Source organism: Podarcis erhardii, assembly GCF_964252035.2.
Source record: "Podarcis erhardii genome assembly, chromosome: 1".
NCBI classification, from domain to species: Eukaryota; Metazoa; Chordata; class Lepidosauria; order Squamata; family Lacertidae; genus Podarcis; species Podarcis erhardii.
Genome location: NC_138497.1, coordinates 86,622,620 through 86,641,665, shown reverse-complemented (window position 1 = coordinate 86,641,665; position 19,046 = coordinate 86,622,620). Strand labels below are relative to the sequence as shown.

Below are 19,046 nucleotides of genomic sequence, written 5' to 3'. Positions count from 1 at the left end.
CAGTAGCCATCGGTGTAGCGACTGGATGTGCGTCTTGCATCTGCATGTGCTCAATTAGCTCGTGGATCTTCTGTCTTTGGCTGAGAAGAAATGAGCCGTCCTCTTCTCTTTCCACCTGGATCCCGAGGTAGTACTGGACATCTCCTAGCTCCTTGACCTCCACCTCTTTGCTAAGGTGTTTTACTATCTGTGTATAGTCTTTCTCACTTGCTGTGGCAATAATCAGGTCATCAACAAATGCTAAGATATATGAGAATTGTCCATTATTTGACTTACTGTACAAGCACTTGTCAGCGTCGCCTTGCTTGTACCCAAGTTGCGTCAGCATTTTATGCAACTTCTGGTTCCAGGCTCTAGCAGCCTGTTTAAGTCCATAAAGTCCTTTCTGCAGTTTGCACACTAAATGTGCCTCATGTGGTTTCACAAAACCTTTGGGCTGTTTCATATAGATTTCTTCAGAAATCTGCCCGTGTAGAAAAGCGGTAGCAATGTCTATGTGTTTCACTCTCATTTTCTTGGAGGCTGCAATGCTTAAAAGCATTCTTACGCTGCTGTACCTCACGGTTGGTGCAAAAACTTCATCATAGTCTTCACCAAAACGCTGTGAAAATCCCTGTGCTACAAGTCTAGCTTTGTAGCGCTGCACTTCTCCTTCTGACCCCTTCTTAACCTTGAAAACCCATTTACTGCCAATGGCCTTCTTACCGGGAGGCAGCTCAGTGAGTGTCCAGGTCTTGTTCTGATGCAATGCATCCATCTCCTCCTGCGCGGCCTTCCTCCAGAGACTGGCTTCTGCAGCTGGCATCTCCTGTATCTCTTCCCAAGTGGAAGGTTCTTGTGGAAACGCCGACCCTGCAAAGTAGGACAACCGTAATGGTGGGACACCTTTGTTGGTTCTGGACGAGCGCCTGACCTCTGGTTCTGCGACCGCATCAGCTTCCTCATCCTCCTCCAACGCAGGCATGTCCCCATCTGAGTCCTCATCTTCGTCTCTGGTGCCGCCAGGGTTCTGGTCCTCTGCGTCTTCTGGTGCGTCGCCTGTAGGGGGCGCTGTAACACTCGAAGGCAGATTAGTACTTTGTGGGGTCTCAAAAGGGAAATATACAAACTCTTGAGTCCTTTCTGACTCATCTGAAGAATCCACAACAGTGTTCTTAGTGTCTACCTTTCCATATTCATCAACATAAACCGCATGGTATGCATTTGTCTTACCAGTTTGTAAGTCCATAATTCTATATCCTTTGCCTCCAGAGGCGTATCCCACAAGGATACCTGCTTTTGCCCTGGAGTCAAGCTTGTGTCTGTGTTCCTTGGGCACGTGGAAGTAACACGGACTTCCAAACACACGTATGTGCGACAGATTGGGAGCTTTCCCATGCCAAAGTTCAAATGGTGTGCGCTCTGCACCTTTAGTTGGCAGTCTATTCTGCAAATAGACCGACGTGTACACTCCTTCGGCCCACAGCTTCTGTGGCAAACATGCATCCTTTAGCATGCACCTTGTCATGTCCATAATGGACCTAAACTTTCTCTCAGCTATGGCATTCTGCTGTGGTGTGTAAGGAATTGTGGTTACATGTGCAATTCCTTCCTTGGCCAGGAGAGCCTGCATTTCATTTGAGCAGTACTCACCTCCATTGTCGCTCATTAGCACAGCTGGAGCTCTTTGGAATTTATTCTTGACCATGGCAATGTATTCCTGGAGCTTGTCCACTGTCTCACTCTTCTCTTTGAGGAAATACACAACACAAAATCTTGAAAAGTCATCCAGAAATATTAAAATATATCTATTCTTTCCCAGTGAGGGAACATTCATGGGTCCACATATGTCAGTGTGCACTATGTCAAGCACTTTGTTGCTTCTTTGTTCTGCACAACGTGGAAATGAAGGTTTTACAGCCTTCTCAGTAATACAGCTTATGCACTTTGCTGGAGCTTTGTTGCTCTGCTTTACCTGCAAACCTCTTACAAGATCTCTTTTCTGTAGATCCAGAATGACGTTGGTGTCTCTATGTCCAAGCCTTCTGTGCCACAGGTCCAGATCTGCTTCATCCTTCTGGCTGGAATGTGCCACTTTTGCAGACTGATTCTCTGAAAGATCAAGCTCATATACACCATTGATTAGCTCTGCTTGAGCAAACACTTTGCCATTTCTAGTCACTTTACATTCTCCATTTCCAAATGTGATCTGGAAACCTTTCTTGTCCAGTGTGGACACGCTGATTAAATTGCAGCTCAGCTCTGGTACATACAAAACTCTAGAGATTGTGTTCTCAATGCATTCATTGTTTATATTGCATTTCAGACTCATGGAACCTGCACCTTTTGCTTTAACAATGTTCCCATCTGCAATTTCAATTTCAGATCCTTCTTCATCATTTATCTCATTAAAATAGTCCTTTTTATATGAAAAATGCGAGCTGGCACCTGAATCAATTATCCATTTATTACGTCTATTCTCACGATTCTGGACAGTTAAATTCCTTTCTTGCAGTAGCCATGTGCATTCACATTTCCCCTTCTTTTCCCCTTTTGGCTGAAAGGGGTGGGGTTTCTTGGCTTTAGGAGCCTTGCAATTCTTTGCAATGTGTCCTTCTTTGTTACAATTGAAACAAATCACTTTCTTAGGCATCTCTTTGGACTTTGTACATTGCCTAGATGCATAACTGCTGTCCTTGCTTCTAGCATTTCTCACTGGAGATTCAGCTCTATCTCTGCATTCTTCTTTTAAATAACCAATCAAGTCTTTAAAAGTCAGACCTTGTCTATGATCCATCAAACTTACAAATGCGCTAAAGCGTGGTCCAAGTGATGATAACAAAAATGCTATCTTTGTGTCTTCATCAAAAGCTTTGGGAGTCAGATCAATTCTTTGAATAATCTCAGTAAACTTGTTGATGTGCTCTGTGAATTCCTCTTTTGAATTCATCCTCACTCTGGTTAATTTACACACCAAGTTTCTGAAGCAGTTTATGCTAGATTCTCCATACACGCGCTCTATATCTCTTAAGATTTGAGATGCATCATCTGTACTATTTATTAATGATAGCTGCTCATCGCGAAGTCCACTCAAAATTATGTGTCTAGCTTCGCTGTTCATGCGTTTCCAAGCACTTATCTTGGCTAAAGCTTCCTCAGACGATCCCGTAGGTTGAGGGTTTAAAGCTTCCAAAATGTGCTTATAATCTAAACATGCTATCAAGCGCTGCTTCCAGTGTATGAAATTGTGTTCATTCAGCACAGGCATTCCTAGCTTTGCATCACTATCAAAAGCTGCTCTAGCCATCTTAAAATCCAAAAATTTCAAAATTCTTCAAAATTTCAAAATTTCTCAAAATTTCAAAATCAAAATCTCAAAAATCTCAAAATTCAAAACAATTCTTCACTGCCTTGGGTCACTGTGAACTCTGAGGGAAGGGGGGGGGGTGCTTAATCCCCACTGCACAATGGAACAAAGGACCATGTGCTTACCAGGAAGTTAACTCAGAAAAATACTACTCAACTCAAAATCACAATCCAACGCAATCCTTCAAAAATACGCAGAAATATGCAATACTGGGGCCAATAACCCTTTGTGGGAATGTTCTGGGGTGCAGGAGAGGATATATTGACTAATTATATCCTTATCCAACTTGTACTAACAAGTTCCCAAAATATCAGCAGAGTTTATAGACATTCCCCTTTAAGTACGCAACGGTAACGCTTGCACAGGTTCGCTAGAACCTCTATAATAATTACTCTGGTAATTTCCCCTTTGTTCCCTCTTAAAATACAAGACACGACACAGTCTTTATAAAAGTATAAAAGAGTTTACTCACGTTCTGTTCACAATATGATCCCAGAAGGTAGGCAGGCTTAAAAAGGTTACATGCACTTAGAAACATGCACTTATAGGAAGATAGTACTGTCCTCTCTTGGCTGAGAGCCAAGAGGGCATCCTTAGATGTTTCCTCATCGAAGGAAGATGGCAGAGAGAGAGGCAAGAGGCAAGAGGCAAGAGAGAGAGTGGCTGCCTGCCCTGTGCTTTTATCATTACCTGCACAGGTGAGGCCACACCCACCTCTGGTCACATGCGGAGGAAGTCCGTCCCCAGGAAGTTTACCTGCTTGCTGGACAGACATCCCTCCCCATGTTCTAACATGTACACTCTAGGAATGTTGTCATTGACTGCTCCTGTGTTTACATCCCACAATATAGGGTTAAAGTTGGGGTTCCTGGGTTAGAAAACACAGAGAAAACACCCTTTCCCCTTTAACAGTATTAAGAGAGGCGTAGAAGAGAAAACACTGCTAGGTGTGGTTTATTTTTCTGAATCGGCGTCAAGAACAGGAGAGGCAGAGAACAACTCTTTCAGGCTTGGCAACTCTGATGTTGATGTGTTAGGGAGGCTCCTGCCATCTTTGCAGCCTTGGGGTCCCCACATTCCTGAAAAATCCCATATTTGTGTTACAAATGCATTTGGCGCCATCTCTGGGTTGTGTTCTCTGAGCATCATCCAAACCACCAGAGAATCACATGGCAGCTGTTCCTCTTGGGGAATTGTTGTCACTGTCACCCATTTTGTCAGGGAGGTGAAGGTCATAACCTGGATGGATACAGATACATCTGGGCCAGGGGAAAAACAACCCTGGCCCTAATATGGCCCAAAAGCTTCACGGGGAATGTGTGGACGGGAGCCTTGTAAATTTACCCCCCTCCCCACGTCCCTTACCCTGTTCCACATTCAGTGTCTGCAGAGGAAACATATTTATGTTCAAATCCTCCAGCTTTGTATAATTTAGACAGTCTGGGAGGCCTGCCTTCTTCCTGGGCCTTGTTTGTTAGACACAGGGCCAGAATGAGCATCTGGAACACTTGGGTAAATGCCAAGCTAAAAAGGCCATGGTAGGATCTGACCATGCTGAGGCAGATGCCCCTTCAGCCCACTTGCTTGCCTATTTCCTCCACTCTGAGCTTCCCTGAGTCTGGGAAGCCACCAACCGTGTTAAACTGCTCAAAATGCACCAGTCCACTCCAAGGCATTCTGGGAAATTCAGTATGGCAAAGGATTCCTCAGAGCCAGGTAAGCTGCAGCTTAAGGAGCCGACTGACCAGGGGTAGGGATGATGGCACTCAACTTCGCAGCTGGCCTGGATAGGTGAGTAGCAAATGTTTTGTAACAAGGCCTAACGGTTTCGGTTCCAGAGATACTGGTAACAGAGAAGAATCATAGAGGAGTTCAGGCTTACCTGGTTGAGGCAGCTATTTTTCTTATGCTGAAGGGTTCTCCACTCACCACCATATAATATGATGTGAAGCTAACCAAGCATAATGTTGCTTTCTTCCATGTAAGAGGGAAGGATCACATGGATTAGGCCTCGGGGTGAAAGGCCCATCTCTAATGTTACCTTATGTGCTTGGTGATGGAGGGTATGAAACCACTGTTTCTCTTAACACAATGTAGGTTTGCAATGCAGATTTAAGGCTGCTCTGCTGCCACTGGAGGAAGGAATTTACTTTGCTTACAGGACAGCTGGGCACACTGCAGACCCCGGGGCTGGTGAGATTCCGCCCACCCACCATCCACATCTGTACATACAATTTGGCATATAGGTGTTTGTTGTTGTTTGCAAATGTGTGTCATGGGCCTGTGCCCTGAGTCTTTTAAATACCACCTAGCGATGCCCCTGCTTTCAATGTTGCTTAGCAATTATCCCATTCAGGTGTTCTCTATGTATAGAGAACCTACAGACAGAGGAAGAGAGCAACAGGACTGCACTCTGGCCTCAGCCCCAACATATTGCGTGGCTCTGGCCATGCCCTCTGGATACTCGTGCAAGGGCTGTCTGCATGGGGAAAGTTCCACACCGTAAGAAACCCTGCGCAACCAGGGTCTCTGATCACGTGGGAGCCTATGTGTGAACAGCTGTTCGCACATAGGTTTTTTGTAGGCAGGTGTCTGGACTTCCAAGACACATAGAAGATGCCACATGGATGCTGGGCATGAGGCCAGCAATGTCATCATGCTCTGACCTCCACATATACGTTCCTGCATGCAGGCTTCCTATAGGCATCTGGTTGGCCACTGTGAGCCTTTGGCCTTTGGCCTGATCCGGCAGGGCTCTTCTTAAGCGCACACAATGTCTGAGTGGGGACAAGAAAAAGGAAAGTGTTGTTGTTGCTGTTAGTATGTGGGTCAATTCAATTACCACCTCATGCACAAACCTCCCAGGACTGGCCCTGGACATCCTGCCAGTTGCAAGTTGCATGAGGTGGAGGCAGTGCTGCCACTCAGCGGGACCAAGGTGGGGTGGGGTGAGGTGGATTGATGGTGGTGGCAGGCATAAATGTGCACACACCTGGACCCACAGCTGTCAACTTGGGACATGTCTACCCCTGCTGCTGCCCTGCCACATCCTGGTCCCAGCAAGCAGCATAGAATCATAGAATTGGAAGGGTCATCTTGTTCAATCCCCTGCAATGCAGGAAGATTTTGCCCAACATGGGGTTCAAACCCACAACCCTGAGCTTCTCATGTTCTACCAGTTGAGCTATTCCAGTGGCCCATTCCATTTCATTACCACACGCCAACGAGACTGGCAGCTTGATCTTACTTCAGTACTCACAGCACCCTCCCCTGCACCGCAGGGCACCAGGGTGGTTGCTGTCTATTGGGACTGGTAAGGTGTAATGCAGGAGGCCAGCAGTAGGTGGAGCTAGAGCCAATAACAGTCAGAGCCAGTTACGGTAATTCTGTTTTGGACTCCACCCACTGATTTCTACAAGGGGCAACCATAAGACCAAGGAATAAGATGGCGATAGCCAGACCCCTGGACTGGTTGCAAGTAAAAGCAGGCGAGTGTGAGCTCGATAAGGGCAGGCTGAGGTGGGGGGGGGGCAGTTGCCCATTTGACCTAATCATGGACCGGCTTCCACTGGCACCAGGCTAGCTTTTGGGTGCAGAGCAGGACGCAAGGTACACACAGCTCCAATACCTAACCTCTGCTCCCTGTCCTCAGCATCCACTTCTTGGGTAAACCACCCCACTTTGCCCACATCTGATCCTCAAGGTTAGAAGTTGCCCTTTCCTGCCTATTTTCCTTAAGAACAATCATTGTTCAGTGCAGAAGTAGTAATGTAGAACTAGGTGGTGTGGTGCAATGGGTCCGTGCATCTGGCTATTAACCAGAAAGCTGGCAGTTCAAGCCCACCCAGGGATGGCTGTGGGCTGGATTCCAGCATTGCAGGGGGCTGGACCAAATAATGACCCTGAGAATCCCTTCCATGATTCTATGATACTAATCCAGGGCTTCTCCTAAGAGTATCCCACGGTATGAGTTAGGGGTCTGGTTGGTACTGATAAAACAAGAGTCTTCTGGGGGTGGGGGGAATCCTACTGCTGGTGTCAATTAGACCACCTTTAACCAAAATGTACGAGTTACCTTTCTGGATCAGAACCTTTTTCGTTCCTAACCATGACCAGCCAGATGCTATGGATTGTAACAGTCTGAGGAAGAAGAGGATGGACATCTCATTTTGTTTATGCCACCAACCTCACCCCATTTTCAACCCAAAGGCAGGACCCAAGCATGAGGAGGAAAGAAGCACTTTATTGGGGATCAGAGATCCAGGGGACCCCAGCCCAGGAAGCTGAAGCTAAATTGTAGATAAGGCTTGGCAATGTTTGTGTAAGCTGATTTCCCTGTAGCTGTGCACCTACTGTCCAGATATTTTGGGCTTTTTTCTAGAGTCAATCAAAAGCAGTGCTAGAGCAAAACAAGTAATATTCTGAACAGCGAGTCATGGCCCCATCCCTTCTTTAGAACTGAGTATGTGCTTGTGCAGTTAAACTAGGAATTCTCATTTGAGAGACAGAGAGATCTGTGCCCTGTGTGAAATGCACTCCCAGGGACTCCCAGTCCCATAATTTCTTTTTTATCGGCAGAAGGAAGGGGCAGCAGAAAGGAAAGACCAACAGCTATCATGATCAGGGACTACATTGGTCACATTTGCACTGTACAGTTAAAGTACATTTAGGGACACTAATAATTCCACATTTGAAGTGATATAATTAAGCTTCTTCATCATTTGATTTGGGCTGGGTGGGAGATGAGTTTTCATCTAATCTGCCTGCTTGAAAACCTCCCACAAAATACTGAGAGTCTGGAGGCAGCCCCTGTTTTCCCGAAACACAATGCCTCCTCCCAATGCAATTGTTCTGCAGTACAGTAGGGTAGAAGAAAAAAATTATCTGATGGCCACCATGTGCTCTTTATCCAGAATGCCACAGAATGACAAAACACTTGGGGCATCGCGATTTGGGAAAATTGCTATGGTGGCTGCCACTGTAGGTGCAGAAACAATGGTACTCTTGGGCCTTGGCTGGCATTTGCTGTGATGTGGTGTCTCCAGGTGGAGAGAGATGATGGCTTAGGGAGACATAGGAAGCTGCCTTCGACCAGGGCAGGCTATTTGTCCACCCAGCCTGTCTATGTCTAATAATGACTCAGGGTCTCAGATGGAGGCCCTTCCACCACTACCTACCCCCTGATCCTTTCCGATGGTGATGTCAGGTCCTGGAACTAGGACCTTTTGCATGCAAACCAGGTGTCCTGCCATGGAGCTGTGAGGCCTCCTCTTGATTCAAGCCACATAAACAAGATCACTGCCTGCGTTGAAATTCAAGCCATGGCCTGCTTGGCTCCAGCTGACACTCCTCACCACACTGCTATGCCACCTCTATTCAATGTGGCCAATACCTTATTGGAGTTTTCAGCCAAAGTCCCTCTCTGGAGCCTGGTTTTAATTTTTATTTTAAGCCAGCCCATTGTGTCCTTGCTATGTGCACCCTTCTCCTTCGGCCCCTTCCCTTTGGCAGTCATCAACAGTGCTCTCATTCCATTGCCCTTCGCTCTCCTCCTCCTGCAGCCTTTCCGCACTAACTCCTCATTTGCCAAGGACTCACCTGGTCCTTTTCATCTCTCTCTCTCTCTTTCTGACTTTGTGCCCAGCCTTTTTGTATCCATGCTGCAGTGCCATCCTTGGGGACAAACCTTGCAAGAACACCTAGTCCTGTGCTCTGCTCTGCCTTGCCAACCTTCACAGGTGCTGACTTCAAGGCTGATTAGCTTAACAAGGGTGGCAGGGAGGGGTTGGCATGCTGGCACGACTGTCCCCTTCATAATTATGGGATTGAGGGCCCACTTCCAGTGCCCCCATACGTGGGACAAGACTGCATCATGGCTCTGCAGGAGCAGAGAAGAAAACGTAGCAGCGAGCAACATTGCTGGTGAGGCTCAGAGTTTCTGTGCCAGGTGATGATTGATCTCCTGGTAGCTTTGCCATTGTCCTACACAGTTATACTGGGTGGGTGGAGATCCCGCATCTGAGATAGTTACTCTTTTAAGGAGGGTGACATGGGGACCTGATTTTTTCAGGTGTCAGCACTGGGGCAGCATTTTTTGGGAGCACAGCATCATAGGCAGGTCATTTGCCTGCCTCAAGAGGCTCTACGGAAAGAAGAGGTTTGAAACTGGACAGCTGCCAGGCTGTGGACCACAGCCAGCACAATAAACTGTGCAGGTATTTGCCTGGAAGCAAAGGATCAAAACCACAATGCTTTAACAAACCCGTAGGCACGTTTGCAAATGCATACATATCTATGCACTTGTATTTTCTGGCTAGCCATCTTTATTTGTTCAAATGTACATGTGAAAACAGGGACAGAAGGGCAGAAAAGGGGCCTTAGGTTGCATTAGAACAGGTGCCAAGTTCTCATTTGGAAAAAAGTGCCTCTGCCTTTCAGTGTTCTGAGGCACCAAAACAGGATGCAGCTGCAGGGCCTTCTGCCCTTTTCCCTCCGCGACCCCCATTGCCTATGCCCTGCTTTTCCCTTTCTTGATGTGAGGTAGAATTAGGGTTGAAGCAAATGTGGAAGATCTGTGTGCTAGGTATTTCATGCTTTCCCTTTAAAGCAAATGTGTATGTACAGGGGTATGTACACATGCACACATGCATTAAAACTGGAGCAGTTTTAATGCTCCCCCTCCCACTGTTTCCCCAGCCTAATGACTCCTCAAAACCTGTAATTGACTCTACAGGGTGGGGGAGGCACCCAATCGACCAGGGATTGCTGTAGCAGCAGATTTTCCGCATTGGCTGGGGTTGGACCTTTGATGTCCCTGCCAACTCCATGATTCCATCATACAGGTACTTGCCTTGTTTCCTTCTGTAGCAAGGAAGGGGGTGAGGTACATATGGGAAATAAGACAAGGGAAGAGCTTAAAGATCCCCACCACTGCGCTGATTGAAAACAGTCCCCCACCTAGCTGTTTTAAAGAGGGTGTGCGTGGAGTGGGAGATCCAATTTCAGATCCTTCTCGCCACAGGTGAGAAGATGATCAGTAGGGGAATCCTGTGAGAGGTACCATGGTTGGCACCTGTCTCAAGCATCTTAAGGCAAGTTTTCTGGTCAAATGGAAGCTGGTTTGAGGGAAAAGTGCTTTGAGCTAGAGGATTCATAGGGCTTGTGGCTAAGGTCTTGTAAGTGCGGCTTCACAAACTAGCAGTCGGAGTACAATGGAGGCAGAGTAATATGAACATGCTCTCAGAAAGGAGGAGAAGGAGCTGGATCTTCAGAGAGTTGGGCCAAGACATTTGCTGAAAAGATGAGACAAGGGGCTCACTCACACATTTGCTTGACCCGTATTTTGACTGTATTGTGTATTGATCACTTCTCCCAGCTCAGAGTGCGTTTCTCATTGTTCTGAAGCTATGCTTTGCAAAAATCCAATCTTGCCCGCTGAAGTGGATCTTATCAGATGCACAGAAAATCTGAAGATTTTGCTTAACTGAGCTTCAGTTCAGCAGCTAAGGTAGGATTTTAACAAAGAACAGCTGTGGAAGAATGAGAAAAGCTTTTATACCTGGGAGAATTGATTAGTACACAAGATGGTCTATATATGAGTCAAGTGATAGTGTGAATAAGTCAGATCATAACAGGGGGGGGGGAGAGATAACAGTACCATATAGTGAATGTGAGGCTAGTATGGCTAAGGAGCGAAGTCTATAAGGTGCAAGAAGTCTGCACTCTGCTAAAGAATGGAAAGATTATTTAAAGACCAAAAGGGGAGTGACCAATGTCTAATCCACAATGGGTGGAGCAAGACTAAGTGCCAGTAAAACTACCTGGGCAGCCTATTTATGTTGTCCCCCTCCAGGAATGTGGTGAGTCCTCAGATCCTCGGCTTTGAGTTCTCCACACCTGCTTGTTCTGAGGCTTTGACATGAATCACTCACCCACTCTCTCTGCAACAAGAGAGCTGCTAATTGTGAGGAGAAAGTTGAGATTTGCAGGTTTCAGAAAAGGTAGGTCTATTCCATGGTAGGCATGGTGTGCTTTTCTAAGCAGAGACCCCCTCAATTGCTTGGGGACAATTAACACCAGAATAATGAAAACAATGGAATAATCCAGTCTAATTAGTGTTTCGGTCAAAAGTTAGGTGCTGATACAGATCATGATAAAAGTGTTGTAGGCGCCAGCACAAAATGACTGCCAGAAGCAGGGGGGCAGGGGAGTGGCAGCCTTCACAGAAAAGCATTGAGTTTAATCCAGTGTAGGTCATGCCTTCTCTAGGGCAAACTGAGACAGTGGGCCTCTCTCTTCGGAAGGTAATGTAGAATGACCATGTGAAAAAGAGAGCAGGACAGTGGCACTCTTTAACATTTAACTTGTCAATCCAGCTACACCTGTTGAAATTCCCTATTCCTATTTAAGGTGTAGGAGCCCCACCCTCTTTTGCATCTGGCCACTCTGGCATCATGTGATGTTGGAAAATCCAGTGCTTGCTTTTAAGTCTCCTGCTTCCTGATTTGCCCTTATGGATAAACCAACAAGAGTGATTGACAGGGCAATTCTATATATGCGTGTTTTCAGAAGTAAGTCCCTTTGAGTTCAGTGGTGCTTACTCTTGGTTGGGGAGGCATAGGATTGCAAAATATCTGTAATCGACCGATTTGAGCTCTGCTTTGTGGGTAATAGCACCAGCCACACCATCCATTAAGTTACATTCAGTGGACATTTAAAGCACATGAGTATTATTATTAATCTATTGTTTAGGCACCTTCTAAACAACTGTCCCAAGGTGAAATACACTGAAGATAATTCACAACACAAATAAAGGAAATACATTTAAAGCAAAACTAAAACTTCCTCCAAAGAATCCTGGGAACTGTAGTTTTGCCCTCAATGAGATACCATTCTTCACACCCTTAACAAACTACAGTTCCCAGGATTCTTTGGGGGAAAGCTATGTTCTTTAAACGTGTATTGAATGTGCTTTAAGTGTATGGTGTGGCTCTGCCTGAGTTTACCCTGTTCCCTTGCTGACAAATAACCCCCCACCAAACTGTCACTAGAGAATTAAAAGGTAAAATTGGAGGGGTACAAAGTGACAAACTTTCCTTTTTTACCAGAAGGGCCTATCTAACAGAACAGTAAAGGTAAAGGTAATGGGACCCTGACCATTAGGTCCAGTCGTGACTGACTCTGGAGTTGCAGCGCTCATCTCACTTTACAGGCCGAGGGAGCCGGCGTATAGCTTCCGGGTCATGTGGCCAGCATGACTAAGCCACTTCTGGCAAACCAGAGCAGTGCACGGAAACACTGTTTACCTTCCCGCCGGAGCGGTACCTATTTATCTACTTGCACTTTGGCGTGCTTTTGAACTGCTAGGTTGGCAGAACAGTAGAACTCAGTAAATGTGTACCCCAATGGGTGTGTGTTTGTGCATGACCAGGATGTAGGGATCGGGTGGGGGAAGAACATGTGTTTATGTTGTAGCCTTATTTGAGTTCACCGATTGGGTCTGCGTTGCTCCGGGACAGGAGAAAGGAGGTCAAATGACACCGAGGTTGATTCAAAGAAAGAGTTTATTCTGCTCTCTGGATAGCAGAAGGCATTCCTTCAATGTGTGGATATCCTGGCATATGTGCACTGTAATTTTGTGCAAGAGTGAGCAAGTTGTGTGTGCATGTGTTGAAGAAAGGATTAGGTATAATGAAAAAGAGGTGGTGGGTTTGTTGCCGTTTCTGTTACCAAATTTGAGTGTGTGAAGATTCCCAAATGTAACATCCTCTGCCCTTAGAGGCCATGTTTCCTAATCCTAAATGTGTATGGGCTTGTTATAATTATTTCATATATGAAAGATGCCATATATGCTATTTCACATCCCATTGCAGACTGTATTCCAGTGTTGACCCATGCCGGCAGTCTCTACATTCTTCTTGGTTAAACAATTTTAAAAAAAATTTTAGTACCTAGGACTAGCTGCCTAGACAGGAGATTAGGGTTAGCTCTTCTTTGATCTGCTTTTCCATGCTACAAACACAGATAGGCTTCCCACACGCCTTAGATTATCATTGATCCTCTCTGCACCTGCTGTGCTTAATCACTTTTCTTTGTTTCATATGGTTCGTACTGTTAAATGCCAACTCAGCCTCTGGGCAGTAAGAGACTCCAGGAGTTCCACCACTTATCCAGTGTTCAGTTTCCATGGAATGAAGGTCAACTGTGGTGTTTTTAGGCTATATGGTTTTATTTGCATGTAAGTGCAACCTGAGCATAAGATGGAGGAGCTCACAGCATTCACACTTGCTTCTCAATTAGTTACAGCTCTGAATCCAACACAGAGCAAAAACATGTCTCTCTCTGCCTCCAGCTCCCAGCTCAGCTCTCACACATTTCTCTGGCTTTTCTTCTTCTTTGTTTATGGCACATACCTTGACAAAGGAACTGCTTTGGCAAGCTTGCTCTTATACATTCCACCGAATCCCCACACCCAGATCCCAAGATTTGGAAGGAGCCCAGACTGATCCCCCAAACTCCTCATAATATGATTCATTATGTGTTCCCAGCATTGTCCCTACTGATATAATCAGCTCAATTTTGCTTTTGTTGACTAACCAGCATCAGGATGTTTTTCTAGACTGGATGCTCACAAGTGTCAAAACTCCCCTTGTGGAGACCTCTACTAATAACATGCTGACTTTGATCGAAGGTGGGCAGGAGTCTGTATGGGCAAACTACACTTACGCCCCTGCTGCAGATGTAGCCTCACTTCCAATGTCCCACAGGTGTTGCATGTCATGTTGTGTTGAAACAGTTCGCTTTCCTTCTTCCCCGAGAGAAAGGAAGCTCCAACCACAATTGGGTGGTATTTAACCTGCTTCACAGGTTTGATGTGAGGATAAAATTGGATAACTCCAAGGTTTCCTTTCTCTTTCTTTTAAAAAAAGAAATCAACTTATTACCAAGATGCACAAGGAAATGACATAACAAGAGGGATGCTAGATAGATGCTAGATGCTAGATAGATACAGTAGATAGATAGATAGATAGATGATAGATGTAGACACACACACACACACACACACACACACACCTACCTTCCCTTTGAGTGTTGTAGACTATAATAAAATCTGCTATTTCCCCCCCCCCCTTAGATATCCGCAAATTAAAAACAGCAATTTAAATCCTAAACACTTTGGGGAAAGAGTCTTGATTACAAGAGACTGAGCCCCAGCATTTTGCATTGTGCTCTGGATCGTCTGCCTCTTCCTCCTCTTTTAAAAAGCCAGTGATTCATGTTTTCACTTTGCTTACAGGGAAGCTGGGTGTACTGTAAAGCACAATGTTGGGGATGCCTGAGCAGACATATAAATTAGCACATGCAAGTGTTAATGCAAATTTGTGTCCTGGGCCTGTGTCCTAAATCCTGCTTAGGACTGCTGAAATACAAATGCAAAGATGTGGCTAATAAATAGTTCCAAAGTGATGCAAAGGTTTCGCATCCATCAAGATTCATAGTTCAAAAGGCACAACCTCTTTCCAAACAAGTCACTGACAGAACTTCTATTCTACAGATGTGCATGACTGCCAGGGAGCTGGGGAACAGAGTTTGAATAGCCTGCTTATTGCACCCTATTGGACACTGAACCCATCTGAGTTCCCACCGTATCAGTTAGGGATCTAATAGCATGGTTGCACCTCAAGACCAAGACAGTCAAAAAGCATGTGTTTTACATTATTGCTTTTTCTCTGCTTTTAAAACATCTTCATACCATAGTGCAACCCCCATTTCTCCTCCTCATCAGAAGCACAAGCGGATAAGTGGACTAAAATCTGGCATAAGTGGTAGTCAAAATGGTCGCCTTGCCTCCCAGATGTGTCAAGCTGAGTGACTTTGGCGCTGTCCAACTGGAAGCATCCCGGGGCCAAGAACAACCCTTCCACATGCTGCGGGGGGGAGGGGGCGGCACGTCCCAAATGCATTGCTAGTCCCAGTTTCTGTGTGATGGCTCTGTCTGTTGCAGCTGTCCAGTCAGTCAGCCTCTCGCTTGGGGTTTGGTGGCTATTTTTGTGACGGAATGTGCCAGCCCCTCAGATTCTAGTGGGGCTGCCAGAGCTTGTGTTACACACCAGGCAGAGGGCAAGTGCCAGGCCCACAAGGGGAGTAAATATAGTGCTTACACTAGAACATTGCACTGAACCCTCCTCAGGCATCTAGGCTTTTCTCTGAGTGTTGCCGTCTCATGCCTGAGAACATGGCCGGCTTCTTCTCTCTCCCCACTCCCACTGGCTCCTGACATGTTTCACCATCTTCAGGGCAAGGAGGGGGGGAAAGACGAGGAAGGGTGTCTCCACCAAACACACGCAGTGAAGCTGGCAATACTCACTCAGAGCCAGATATTATTATTATTATTATTATTATTATTAGTCAACTTTCACGCGAGTCTCAAGGCGTCTTACAAACATACAATAAAAACAATTCAGTGCAGTTTGAATGGGATTTCAATCACATGTTGGCAAATCCAGGTTGCACAATTCTAGTTGATTGAGAGGCCTTGACCCAGAAATCCGCTTGCCCTAAAGATAAGACTTTTTCCATCAGGAAAATTGTGGGGGGAAGCCCTGGAAAGTGTTGTGTATCCCTTGTTTTGATGCAGAGTTGCCTAACCTCCCTGTAAACAAATTTTAATGAATGTTTATTAAATGGCCAACATTGCCTAATATGCCTGCAAACAAATCAGGATGTATGCTCAATAAACAGGTTGTCTGAAAGTGCCTTTAAAATGGTTTTTAAAACTATGCAAAAAGCATAGATAAGTTTAAAAACAATGCAAAATGAACACCTTAGACCGAGAACTTTTCACAAAAACGCTGTGCAGTCAATTGACAGGGTAAAATAAAGTTACATCTCTTGAGTTTCTGAATAGGGGAATCTGGAGAGATTTTGAATAGCAGGCAGGGAAAGTGAGAGCTGAATGAGATTCTTGTTATAACTAATTATGCTCAGAGCATTTCAGAAGTGCAGCACAGCACTCTGGGGATAATCTTTCCCATTCTGCTCTCCAGCTCCAAGGTTAAAAAGGTTTTGGTGCTTTGCTTCCTGGGAGGGGAAAAAAAGGCTTCCTCTCTGGCTCAGAAAATAAAAATATTGGGGCTTGTAATTCTGCTTCACAAAGCATATAGAAGCAGAGCAACCAGATGTGGAAGAGGAAGGTGCTCTTGCACCTTTAGTAGTTGTGTAGAAGAGGAAAATTCAGCAGCACCAGTCAAGGTGCAGGAGCCCTGTCCTATTTTTCCATCCAGGGCCAGTCCAAGACATTTTGCTGCCTGAGGCAAAGGACAAGATGGTTCGAACTGCCCATTCACAGCTGACTCATAGCAGCCTGGCATTGAATTCTACCTCAGCACTGGTGATGAGAGACTGTCCTTCACTGCTCCTGAGAGCAACAGGCTAGTTTCTGGGCCGTGGGGTACACCACATGGTATACATACAGCTTAGCCCTCCAGCATCTTGCCATCATTCTCCCCACTCTCTCAGCATCCACTGCCTGAAATGGCTGCTTTTCTCAGCCTAATGGCCACTCTGCTCAGAGGTGGAACTTTCAAATAAGCCCCAGGACTTGAAAGGGAGGTGGGGATTGTCCAGAGGCCCTCTGAGTACCTCCAGGGAAGAGAACGACTGCTAGGAAAGGAAGCTGCAAATGGTCCCTTCATCTGAAATTACACTTCAGAAGGGCAGTATGATGTCAGGGGAGGAGGAACAAGGTTGCAGCCAGACATTTTGACTAGCTATCAAAGCAAGTCAAAATTTGCCCACTGGGGTTGCCCCTACAAAGGTAGCAGAAGTGAGTTGGGGGCATTGAAAATCTATTGACAGGAAAGCAAATATCACTTCATAAGCAACCATAAGCAACCAGTGCTGTGATTCTACATAAGTCCAAAAAAGAGAGGGAAAACTGCAGAATGTGGAATTGATCCAAAAGCATATTGAGGGCCACAGGTTCCCCTTCCCTTTACTAAGGAAAACCTTCCCTCAGCCTTAGGTCAGATGCAACAAAGAAGGACAGGGTCCCCCTTAATTGTGCAGAAGAGAGAATTCAGGAGATGTAAGCTTCCACGACAAACCATGGCCACTGAAATTTCGTCTTCTATACCACTATTAAAGGTGCAGGAACACTGTATTTCTTTTTTTGAACAGAGATTGCGGAAAAATGGTATGAGGGCAAGGCTCCTTTAAGAGATGGCCTCAAAGTAACAACTAGTAATATATAAGAAATGAAGGGGTGTGGCTAGCAGTAGAAAACAAGTTGAAAAGATAACTCAGGTGCAGTGGTCTTGCAGTACATCAAGGGTGGGGGACATTTTCAGTTTGAGGGCCACATTCCTTTCTGAAAGACCTTTCAAGGGGCCACATGTCACTGGTGGGCAGGGCCCGAGGCAAAAGTGGGTGAACCAATATATTATTTTTTTACCTTTGTATAGTAGGCTACTTTCAACACACACTTGCCTGCCCTGCTCTGCCCAGGCAATTAAGAGTATCTTCATTCTTCAAAGATGCATGACAGCCAGGCAAAAACACACACTAAGGATGTGGAGCAAGGCTGCTGAGGGGTGAGTCTTGTGGAAAGGGGGTGTGGCTGGAGAAGGGGTGTGGCCTGGGAGAGTCTCTGTGGCTAGATTGCAAGGCCTAGAGGAGTGAGTGCAATTAGACCTGAGCCTCCATCCCTGTGCTATTTATTTAAGCATTGGCAGGGTTTTGTTTTTTTCAGCCGGAACTCTTCAGAACCCAGTTCCGGCACCTCTCAGGTGCAGTGGCGTAGCGTGGGTTGTCAGCACCCAGGGCAAGGCAAGTAATTTGCGCCCCCTAACCCTACCCCTAACCCTAACCCCCAGATGTTGCGCCCGGTGCGGCCGGCCCCCCCTGCACCCCCCACGCTACGCCACTGCTCAGGTGGGCGCCATTGCCCTTATAAGAGAACAAGGGAGGTGCTCATGGTAAGTTCTGGCATCTCGCGTTGGTATTCTGCCTTTTAGGGCTAGCTCTGCCAAGGCCACTCACAGCATTTGAAGACAACGTTCATTGCAGCAAAAGCAGTGAAACAACAGGAAAGTGTTATAGCAGCAAGGGACAGTGCAAGCGCTAAAGGTCCCCTTCCCCACTGCACCACTTGCTGGGGGGGGTGCTGTATTGTACCATGATATGGAGCACCAACTCAAAGTAGCTTTGATCCTGAATGTATGGAACAGCCAGTACTGTGCTCTCAGGATGGGGGTGGATGGATGGCATGACCACCTTTTTGGGCTGGGCAGGTCCCACTTGACAGGAAAGGAGAGATGCCGCCTAGCTGCTCAGCTGTTCTTTTTGCAAGCCTCCGACATTTTGTGTATTGTGTTTCACTTATGTCGTCTTGGTGGTTAGTAATGGTTTGATGATGGTGTTTTTTTGTTTTATTGTTGATATTAACACAATATGCGAAATGGAGGACATTTCTGTGGTGGTTAAACTGCATTGAGCACAGTCAGCGTAGAAAATGGCCTGGATAGTTAAACGCTCCCTAACAAAGAAAAGGAAAAAAATGGCTCTGCACACAGGAAATATGTTTGTTTGTTTGGGAAGCAGGCTATAGGCTGAACACTTCTCTCCAGTATTTTCCTTCTCAATGTGCAAAAACTGAAGTATTTTAACAGGAGGTAGTGAGTTATTAAACATGTGATTTCTC

The 19,046-nt window shown here is 45.9% G+C and overlaps 1 protein-coding gene across 3 annotated transcripts in view; it reads left to right on the top strand.

Moving 5' to 3' along the window:
- Positions 1 to 19,046, top strand: part of SPEG (striated muscle enriched protein kinase) — a 109,221-nt gene that overhangs the window by 4,806 nt on the left and 85,369 nt on the right. Inside the window, exon 1 of one of the 3 annotated variants that reach the window (XM_081839089.1) lies at positions 5,018 to 5,137. The exons of the other annotated variants lie outside the window; for them this stretch is intronic. The gene's annotated coding sequence lies outside the window, so the exon portion shown is untranslated. Of the gene's footprint in view, positions 1 to 5,017; positions 5,138 to 19,046 lie in introns of those variants that run through there. 3 annotated transcript variants of the gene reach the window in all.